The following is a 9,355-nucleotide window of genomic DNA, read 5'->3' as shown; positions in this document are numbered from 1 at the left end:
TAAAAGGCACATGACAGCCCGCTTGGAGTTTGCCAAAAGGCAAAGGACTCTCAGGCCATGACAAACAAGATTCTCTGATCTGATGAAACCAAGATTGAACTCTTTGGCCTGAATGCCAAGCGTCACATCTGGAGGAAACCAGGCACCATCCCTACGGTGAAGCATTGTGGTGGCAGCATCATGCAGTGGGGATGTTTTTCAGTGGCAGGGACTGGGAGACTAGTTAGGATCGAGGGAAAGATGAACGGATCAATGTACAGACAGATCCTTGATGAAAATCTGCTCCAGAGTGCTCAGGACCTCAGACTGGGGCGAAGGTTTACCTTCCAATAGGACAACGACCCTAAGCACACAGCCAAGACAACGCAGGTGTGGCTTCGGGACAAGTCTCTGAATGTCCTTGAGTGGCCCAGCTAGACCCTGGACTTGAACCCAATCGAACATCTCTGGAGAGACCTGAAAATAGCTGTGTAGCGACACTCCCCATCCAACCTGATAGAGCTTGAGAGGATCTGCAGAGAAGAATGGAAGAAACACCCAAAATACAGGTGTGCCAAGCTTGTAGCGTCATACACTGGAAGACAGGAGGCTGTAATAGTTGCCAAAGGTTTTTCAACAAAGTACTGAGTAAAGAGTCTGAATACTTAGCAAAAAATACAAAAAATCTGTTTTTGCTTTGTCATTATGGACTATCGTGTGTAGATTGATGGCTGTAACTTAGAATAATGCTGTAACTTAACAAAATGTGGAAAAAGTCCAGGGGTCAAATACTGTACGAATGCACTTTATGTCTAACTTGGTGTCTGAGGGTTTTAAAAATAGGAAATATGATTTAGACTATGTGTGGGCACATGGATACGTTGCAATTGGAACGATGCATATTTTATAATCATTTTGAATAAGCTACATCTGTCTGTAGAAACTTTGAGAAATTATTACGTAATTTAAAATTGTATTGCTCTCCAGCACCTAAAAAAATGTGCTCTACACCATGCACGGGAGGGGGAATGTTGTGTGTGTTGGGTGGGCGGGTTATCCATGTAGGCTACAGTGTCCCGCGAATGTCTCGCAACATCATCCTGTTGTCCTGCCTTTGGGTATGTTAGCTAACCCTTCCCCTAACCATGAACCCAATCTTAACCCATTTAGCTAAACCTTCCCTTAACATTAACCCTTTAACCTTTCTCCTAAACTTAACCTTAACCCTAACCCTTAGCCTAACTAATGTTAGCCAGCTTGCTAACATTAGCCAGCTAGCTAGAATTGTTAAAATATCATACATTTCACAAATTCGTAACATATAATTGGGGCGACAGGTAGCGTAGTGGTTAGAGCACTGAGCCAGTAACCGAAAGGTTGCTAGAACGGATCCCTGAGCTGACATGGTAAAAATCTGTAGTTCTGCCCCTGAACAAGGCACTTAACCCACTGTTCCTAGGCCGTCATTTTAATTAAGAATTTGTTCAAAACTGACTTGCCTAGTTAAAAAATGGTTTTGTTTAAATTAAAGAAAATACATATTGCAATTCGTAACATGTCATATGAAATTGCTGATGGACATCCACAAATTAATACATACCATACCAAATGTAACATATCATACTAAACGGAGTGTTTGAATTTACATACAGAATAATACGAAATGCCCTGCGACCATGTTGAGTGGTGGGGAAGAGAATGTAACATGCCCCTACAGTACAGTTGCACACACATCAGTTGATGGACTACAAACATCCAAGTCCATCAGAGCTACTCTCCATCCACATTAAACCTTTCAGTCTCAAGACTCTGTGTATTCAACAAGTGGATCATTTGTTTCTATCACTGCGGTAATTTGTTACTTCACTTTATTTACCTTAAAGGCTCAATTCTCCAACCTTTTCTCATGTTCCACAGGAAACTGCACAAATGGGCTCTTATTATGTGCTTTGACAAGTGCAATTCAATTTCCAAGACTCATCCTGGACGAGACATGAGTCATCCATCTCCACTGGTTACCCACCCTCAGCTCCATATGGTTTATAGGGGAAATGCAAGAGAGCCTGTGACATGACTTCCACTTTTGGACGTGTGCCTCGCTGCTTACAGTCCCCGTTGAAACATATGGGACTCAGAGTTTTTACATAAAATGTATGCCAAACAAGAACCATTGATTTGAAAGTTTAACAAACCATACAACTAGATGCACAATAACTACTATTAACAATATACACTGAACATTTTACCAAAACACAATTACTGTGCGGATGCAAAATTTGGTAACAGAATTTCGGTAAAATCTCCCTCCATTTATTATGCGACCATATTTTCCAAAAACGATGTTAAATATCTGCTATGAATTAAGGTTCAAAGATGTCTGATGATAAAAGTGGGTGTCAGCTGTGATATGACACCTTGACTTTGATAAAAATATGTATATATATCTTGGTTATTGAACTAAAGTAAGTGAAGTGTATGTACACTGCGTAATAGAATTGCGGTAAGGGGATTTTGTCATGGGTCCCTGACCTGTACTCCACAGAAATGCATTATTATGGATATGAATGTCATTCTTTTCATGGTGATGTATCCTAAATAGGCACACAAAGGTAAAAATATGACTATCCTCCTATCCTCCTCCATATTTGGGTATTGTTCTACACACTGGCTATTATTATAATGAGCTCCGACAAACAAACAAGACCAAATTTGGTTGGTCCAGACCGGGCCAAATCTGAACCAATCATGTTTCACAAGTTTGGACATCAAAGTACAGCACTGTAGCGTTCAGTAAAGTACAGTCAAGTATAGTTCAATATAGTAAAGTAGAGTATAGTTCAGTACAGTATAGTTCTGTACAGTACATTACAGTGTACTCAACTCTAGTGTGATCAACTGTGTACTGTACTGAACTCTACTCCACTCTATTCTACTCTACAGTACTTGAACTAAATGCTACTTTTCTTTTCTTTACTGTACTGTACTGATCTATACTCTACTTTACAGTACTCTACTCTACTGTGCTATACTGTACTGTAATGTACTGTACTGAACTATACTCTACTTTTCTTTACAGTACTGTACTCTACTGTGCTCTACTGTACTGTTATGTACTATGCTGTCCAAACTTGGGCCAAATAAAACAAGGACCAAATGAAGCCCGATCCAAACCTCTGTGGATGTTGAGATCAAGGCTTGTCCGGATCGGACCAAAAAACGATGTCTGTGGATGTTGAAATCAAGGCCAGGACGGACTGACAAAATTACTACTTTTCAAGGTCCATGGACGTTCGGTGTCGGTTGATGCTCAGTGGGTGAGGATGCTGGTTACAATAAAACGGAAAGAGAGGGGGCAGATGTCATCGGGAGAGGTGACATCAATTGGAGAGAGAAAGGGAGAGAGAGAGGGAGGGGTTGTCCAGACTTTTCACACTAGCTTTGTGACTAGATTAATTCAGGGGCTTTACAGGGAAGCCCCTTGGCCCAAGCCGTAGGGGGTCAGAGAGGCAATATTACGCTATTATAATAATAATGTATTATAATATGCTATATACCATATATATATATATATATATATATATATATATATATATATATACTTTCTTGATTTTTGAATGACTACCTCATCTCTGTATCCCACATATACAATTATCTGTAAGCTCTCTGAGACAAGCAGTGAATTTCAAACACAGATTCAACCACAATGACGAAGGAGGCTTTCCAATGGTAAAAATACAAATCAGACATTGAAAATCCCTTTGAGCATGGTAAAGTTATTAATTACACTTTAGATGGTGTATCAATACAGCCAGTCACTACAAAGATACAAGCGTCCTTCCTAACTCAGTTGCCGGAGTGGAAGGAAACCACTCAGCGATTTCACCATGAGGCCAATGGTGACCTAAATCTGCGAAGTATGATAAAGAAATTTGGGTACATTTGGGAACAGGACATGTGTCCTGACATTCTGGATCTCTCGGGAAACATGGTTAAATGGTTCTGTCTCTGATAAAGTAAATTATTATAATGTATTTAGATGTGACAGATTACAGTTAAGGGGGAGGAGTGGCAATATATGTCAAATCTAACTTCATGGCGTCCCAATCATTAAATATTTCTGTTCCCAAGAAAGTTAAGCTCTTGGTTGTAGATGTGTCCATAAACTGCCTACACTGTCTCCATGGCGGATGTTATTGGTGCTATATCTGAATGTTTAACTCCTTTTCTGTCCTCGGAGTTGATCATTTTTAAAATCTGGATTGTCTAATAAAACGGACTCTGTAGTGAACTGGCAAATATTTCACACAATTGAGAAACAGATGTACTATGTCGATTAAGAAAGCTAAATCAAGTTACTTTTCAAGCACAATGTCTGACTTTCCTGCTGATCCTTCAAAATGTTGGAAAAGAGTAAACGTACTGAAGCATACAAATTCCTCTTCTTCCATGCTAAAGCAAGTTCTGAGAATAATTGGATACAGTTGAAGTCAGAAGTTTACATACACCTAGGTCGGAGTCATTAACTTGTTTTTCAACCACTCCACAAACTTCTTGTTTGCGTTTGAGTTTGAGTTTATTTTATTTTTACAGGGACCGTGCACATTAATCAACGTTTTAGTAAAAGTGTCGGTTTTAGCCAGCCGGCTAATTTTCAACCGCAGTCCCTAGGCAGGTTATTAAAAACAATTACAACTTATTTTTGTTAAAACACTATAGTTTTGGAAAGTCAGTTACGACATCTACTTTGTGAATGACACAAGTAATTTTTCCAACAATTGTTTACAGACAGATTATTTCACTTATAATTCACTGTATCACAATTCCAGTGGGTCAGAAGTTTACATACACTAAGTTGACTGTGCCTTTAAACAGCTTGGAAAATTCCAGAAAATGATGTCATGACATCAGAAGCTTCTGATAGGCTAATTGACATAATTTGAGTCAATTGGAGGTGAACCTATGAATGTATTCTATCTCCTAGAGATGAACGTACTTTGTTGCGAAAAGTGCAAGTCAATCCCAGAAAAACAGCAAAGGATCTTGTGAAGATGCTGGAGGAAACGGGTACAAAAGTATCTATATCCACAGTAAAACAAATCCTATATTGAAAAATAACCTGAAAGGCCGCTGAGCAAGGAAGAAGCCACTGCTCCAAAACCGCTATAAAAAAAACAGACTACGGTTTGCAACTGCACATGGGAATAAAGATCGTACTTTTTGGAGAAATGTCCCCTGGTCTGATGAAACAAAAATAGAACTGTTTGGCCATAATGACCATCGTTATGTTTGGAGGAAAAAGGGGGAGACTTTCAAGCCGAAGAACACCGTCCCAACTGTGAAGCACGGGGGTGGCAGCATCATGTTGTGGGGTTGCTTTGTTGCAGGAGGGACTGGTGCACTTCACAAAATAGATGGCATCATGAGGAGAGAAAAATATGTGGATATATTGAAGCAATCTCTCAAGACATCAGTCAGAAAGTTAAAACTTGGTCGCAAATGGGTCTTCCAAGTGGCCATCACAAAGCCCTGACATTAGTCCTATAAAGAATTTGTGGACAGAACTGAAAATGCGTGTTCGAGCAAGAAGGCCTACAAACCTAACTCAGTTACACCAGTTCTGTGAGGAGGAATGGGCCAAAATTCACCCAACTCATTGTGGGAAGCTTGTGGAAGGCTACCTGAAACGTTTGACCGAAGTTAAACAATTTAAAGGCAATGCTACCAAATACTAATTGAGTGTATGTAAACGTCTGACCCACTGGGAATGTGATGAAAGAAATAAAAGCTGAAATAAATAATTCTCTCTACTATTATTATGACATTTCACATTCTTAAAATAAAGTGGTGATCCCAACTGACCTAAAACAGGGAATATTTACAAGGATTAAATGTCAGGAATTGTGAAAAACTGAGTTTAAATGTATTTGGCTAAGGTGTATGTAAACCAGACATTTTTTTTCAAGGTCTTGGCTGATTTCTTTTGATTTTCCCATGATGTCAGGCAAAGAGGCACATAATTTGAAGATAGGCCTTGAAATACATTCACAGTTACACCTCCAATTGACTCAATTATCCTTTCAGAAGCGTCTAAAGCCATGACATCATTTTCTGGAATTTTCCAAGCTGTTTAAAGGCACAGTCAACTTAGTATATATAAACTTCTGACCCACTGGAATTGTGATACAGTGAATTGTAAGTGAAATAATCTGTCTGTAAACAATTGTTGCAAAAATGACTTGTGTCATGCACAAACTAGAAGTCGTAACCGACTTGCCAAAACTATAGTTTGTTAACAAGAAGTTTGTGTAGTGGTTGAAAAACAAGTTTTAATGACTCCAACCTAAGTGTATGTAAACTTCCGACTTCAACTGTAGGTTGATATATTGCTATGTTTTAATTTGTGAAGCCTTTTTACAAAAAGTCATGTTTTTGTCAAATACTATGTATGTTTGTGATTCTTGCAATCAATTTGTAGTCTACACATTATTTGTAATTATGTTCCAGCCCCCGGGGACCTTATTAGGGATAAATGTGTTTTGTTTTTAATGACAACCGTGTTTTACTTTCTGCTTGCATTTTGAATTTAGGAGACCTTGGTCTCAGTATGACTCCCTGATAAAATAAAGGTTAAATAAATAGGAGAAAACTGAGGATGGATCAACAACATTGTAGATACTCCACAATACTAAATTACAGAAAAAAAATATTCCAAAACATGCATCCTGTTTGCAATAAGGCACTAAAGTAAAACTACAAAAAATGTGGCAAAGAAATTAATGTTATGTCCTGAATACAAGTACCACTCTTCATATTCAAGCATGGTGGTGGCTGCATCATGTTAGGGGTATGCTTGTCAATTGTTCTTTCAGCAGGACAATCACCTAAAACACAAGGCCAAATATACACTGGAGTTGCTTACCAAAACAACATTGAATGTTCCTGAGTGACCTAATTACAGTTTTGACTTAAATCGTCTTAAAAATCTATGGCAAGACTTGAAAATGGCTTTCTAGCAACGGTCAACAACCAACCCGACAGAGCTTTAATAATTTCAAAAATAATGTGCAAATATTGTACAATCCAGGTGTGTAAAGCTCTTCAAGACTTACCCAGAAAGACTCAAAGCTGTGCTGTAAACTGTAAGGTGATTCTAACATGTATTGACTCAGCGGGTGTGAATACTTATGTAAATGAAATATTTCTGTATTTTATTTTCAATAAATGTTCAAACAATTCGAAAAACGTGTTTTCACTTTGTCGTTATGGGGTATTGTGTGTAAATGGGTGAGAAAATAAATCAATATTAATCCATTTTGAATTCAGGCTGTAACGCAATAAAATGTGGAATAAGTCAAGGGGTATGAATACTTTCTGAAAGCACTGTATGTATGTAAATGAATTGGATCAAGCTATGTAGCCTATTGATTAGTTCTTGATGAATAAATAAAAGGATAATGTTTGTTGTTTCTATGTAATACTTCCCCCCTAGAAATTGTATGAAGTTTACTTTAGCTAGCCAGCTTGATAGGTTCCCAATCTCCCAACGTCATCACTAGCTACCAAGCCATTTCAGGCTATCAAGTTAGAATAACTTGTCTGACTACCTTAGCTGGCATGCCTGCTGGCAAGGTTGCTAGACTTCAGAAAAGCAAGCAATTACTAAATGCACTGAATAACACTCATTCCTTTCAATATTTTACTTTTTGTTTTAGCAGAGATGCAGAGAAGCATATTTAGTTTCTTTAAAATACCACCAGCCAGGAGGATACATACAGCTCAATGGGTATGCTTAGATATTCAGAAAAATACTTGGTTTAAAGGTAATCTCACACCTTGTGATAATATCATGATATTTATGTATTAATTATGATGTCATGATATGTGCTTGTATTGATGATGTGTGTTATGGTCCCATGTACTGTGTTGTAATTTGGATGTACTATCCAAGGCATGTTAGTGCAGTATATACAACTCACTGCCTTCCTGAAGACAAACAATGTATACGAAATGCTTCAGTCTGGTTTTAGACCCCATCATAGCACTGAGACGGCACTTGTGAAGGTGGTAAATGACATTTTAATGGCATCGGACCGAGGCTCTGCATCTGTCCTCGTGCTCCTAGACTTTAGTGCTGCTTTTGATACCATCGATCACCACATTCTTTTGGAGAGATTGGAAACCCAAATTGGTCTACACGGACAAGTTCTGGCCTGGTTTAGATCTTATCTGTCGGAAAGATATCAGTTTGTCTCTGTGAATGGTTTGTCCTCTGACAAATCAACTGTAAATTTCGGTGTTCCTCAAGGTTCCGTTTTAGGACCACTATTGTTTTCACTATATATTTTACCTCTTGGGGATGTTATTCGAAAACATAATGTTAACTTTCACTGCAATGCGGATGACACACAGCTGTACATTTCAATTAAACATGGTGAAGCCCCAAAATTGCCCTTGCTAGAAGAATGTGTTTCAGACATAAGGAAGTGGATGGCTGCAAACTTTCTACTTTTAAACTCGGACAAAACAGAGATGCTTGTTCTAGGTCCCAAGAAACAAAGAGATCTTCTGTTGAATCTGACAATTAATCATAATTAATGGTTGTACAGTCGTCTCAAATAAAACTGTGAAGGACCTCGGCGTTACTCTGGACCCTGATCTCTCTTTTGAAGAACATATCAAGACCATTTCAAGGACAGCTTTTTTCCATCTACGTAACATTGCAAAAATCAGAAACTTTCTGTCCAAAAATGATGCAGAAAAATTAATCCATGCTTTTGTCACTTCCAGGTTAGACTACTGCAATGCTCTACTTTCCGGCTACCCGGATAAAGCACTAAATAAACTTCAGTTAGTGCTAAATACGGCTGCTAGAATCCTGATTAGAACCAAAAAATGTTATCATATTACTCCAGTGCTAGCCTCTCTACACTGGCTTCCTGTCAAAGCAAGGGCTGATTTCAAGGTTTTACTGCTAACCTACAAAGCATTACATGGGCTTGCTCCTACCTATCTCTCTGATTTGGTCCTGCCGTACATACCTACACGTACGCTACGGTCACAAGACGCAGGCCTCCTAATTGTCCCTAGAATTTTTAAGCAAACAGCTGGAGGCAGGGCTTTCTCCTATAGAGCTCCATTTTTATGGAACGGTCTGCCTACCCATGTCAGAGACGCAAACTCGGTCTCAACCTTTAAGTCTCTACTGAAGACTCATCTCTTCAGTGGGTCATATGATTGAGTGTAGTCTGGCCCAGGAGTGGGAGGGTGAACGGAAAGGCTCTGGAGCAACGAACCGCCCTTGCTGTCTCTGCCTGGCCGGTTCCCCTCTTTCCACTGGGATTCTCTGCCTCTAACCCTATTACAGGGGCTGAGTCAC

Source organism: Oncorhynchus clarkii, chromosome 32 (genome assembly GCF_045791955.1).
Source record: "Oncorhynchus clarkii lewisi isolate Uvic-CL-2024 chromosome 32, UVic_Ocla_1.0, whole genome shotgun sequence".
NCBI classification, from domain to species: domain Eukaryota; kingdom Metazoa; phylum Chordata; class Actinopteri; order Salmoniformes; family Salmonidae; genus Oncorhynchus; species Oncorhynchus clarkii.
This window is presented reverse-complemented; position numbering follows the sequence as displayed.